The following is a 2,034-nucleotide window of genomic DNA, read 5'->3' as shown; positions in this document are numbered from 1 at the left end:
GTGGTCGCGGGCTCGGAGCCGCCGCGTCTCCATCACCACCGCGTCCACGCCGTGCCGCCGCCTCTGTTCGCCACACCGTCCCTCCTAGCCACGTCGTCGCCAGTCACGCGAGAGAGAGACGCACCGTGAGGAGGGTAGCCACCGCGCTCAGCCACCATCACTTCCTGTTACCATCGAGGCTCGCGTCGCTGTCACTCATGGCCGTCGCTCCTACTGTGCTCCATTCGGGTTCTGGGTTGAGCGCGCCGCTGTCACCGTTGGAAGCCGTTGCTGAGGCCGGGTTGCTATGGTGGTTGCTGCCCTTGTCAGTAGCGGGAAAGGATGAGACGCGATGATGGTGGGTGGTTCCCTCGCCCTTGCTGCCGTGCCGTCAGAATCTGCCGCCATGGCCGTCGGAGCTCCGGGCTGAGTTTCTGCCACTTGAGATCCTGCCGCCATCGTGTTCCACCGCCGGTAAGATTTTGAGTTTGGTTTCTGTTCTATTGGAATTCCGAAAAGGTTGTTAACGCCGCGTGGTTGTTACAGTTACCGTCACTGGTGTTTTTGCTCGCAATTGTCACTTGGGTTTACTGACGGAGCCACTGCCGGGTTGATAAGGAGCTGCGGCTGCTTCATTTTGTTATTTCAGTGAGTATTTTGATTTTTGAAAGCCCTGCGTTAGTTCTTTGTTCCGTGTAATAAAGTATTTGCGATGTTAATGGTTTTAGGAGTTAGAATCTGGTTTGCTTATGCCGCTTGTAGCTGTTTCTGCTTTCGAGAGAGCAAGCCGAGTCGGGTTCTGATTGCCGGTGATTTCGGGCAGAGCAAAAAGAGTTCAGTTGACACGTTTGGGTTATGATTTTGGCATTTTGAGGTAGGGGCGCTTTCCAAAAACTATGTTTTGTATATTGGAATTATTACATATGGATACCAATGTGAGATATTGTGTATTTGGTGATTGTATCTGCCTTATGTATTATTTGATTGACTCGAATGATTATGGGTTGTTGGTTTGGCTGAATTGTTGTGCGGATTTGTGAAATATAATATTTTGAAGTTGATTCTTTAAAGATTTGAAATTTGAGTTTAAACCGTTGAGGATTGGTTTGAATTGAGTCAATTATTTCAATGATGTGAAAAGTCGAATGCACTTTTGAATTCAGCCTGGTTTATTTTAATTGATTTGGTTTTGGACAAATGATTTGTTATTGAACCGTTTCTTTAAAGCTTTGGAAATGAGTTATATCGATTGATATTGAGTTGATTTTTAAATGGTATCCTTGAGATACGCCATTGAAGCGATTGTTGGATTTGGCTTGCTTTAAATTGATTTTTGGTTTTGAGCTGTTGAAAAGGAATGAGAAATGGTTTAGTTGGGACCCGAACCGGGTGGCAAAAGTCCAAGTTTTAGGGGAGGTGCTGCCGAAATTTCTACAAAATCCTAGCCTTGTTTGAAAAGTTATTTGAAAAGGATTGGATTTGAGAAGTTGTATTATTTGATTTATTAAGAGAATATTGATGTTTTCAAGCTTAAATTATTTAGTGAACTTTAAGCCTTGAGTTCGACTTATTTAGAAATGAACTATTTTAACCGTTTGAATCAGTGAAGGAAAGAATGATGCTCTAGTATTGATTTCAATATAAAAAGGAGCTTTTAGTGATTTCAAAGGAATCTAGACTTTTGTTTGAGTAATTAAGTTTGAGGCATTTTGAAAGAATTAAAAAAAAGGGGTTCCAAAAAGAAACCTGAAAGTGGTTTGATTCAAATGAACCGGTTCCGTTTCAAATGAGTTGATTTTTGGACCGGGTTGGAACTTGTGATTTTGTATGTCCGGTTTTCTAGTAAATTCAGTTTTATTTACTTGAACGGAGAATCTATGATTTTAATAGTTTCAATGAATTTTAAGGAATTGATGTAAGTTGACCTTCCCTAAAGACTTGGGACTCTGCCGAGAAACTTTTCTTATAAAATCTCATTGTTGGATGGGTAATTTTGAATGCTTTGAAATAAATCCTTAACTTGCCATGGTTTGGAAGTTTGGAAAGAGAATGCCG

The 2,034-nt window shown here is 42.0% G+C and overlaps 1 long non-coding RNA gene across 1 annotated transcript in view; it reads left to right on the top strand.

The window, feature by feature from the left end:
• Positions 1-524: 524 nt before the first annotated feature.
• The window catches only part of LOC107471155 (uncharacterized), a 2,890-nt gene continuing 1,380 nt past the window's right edge, over positions 525-2,034 (top strand). The window contains exons 1-2 of the long non-coding RNA XR_001588568.3: positions 525-627; positions 708-853. This is a non-coding gene — a long non-coding RNA (uncharacterized LOC107471155). The remainder of the gene's footprint in view (positions 628-707; positions 854-2,034) is intronic.

The sequence above is a fragment of the Arachis duranensis genome, chromosome 10 (assembly GCF_000817695.3).
Source record: "Arachis duranensis cultivar V14167 chromosome 10, aradu.V14167.gnm2.J7QH, whole genome shotgun sequence".
Classification (NCBI taxonomy): domain Eukaryota; kingdom Viridiplantae; phylum Streptophyta; class Magnoliopsida; order Fabales; family Fabaceae; genus Arachis; species Arachis duranensis.
This window is presented reverse-complemented; position numbering and strand designations above follow the sequence as displayed.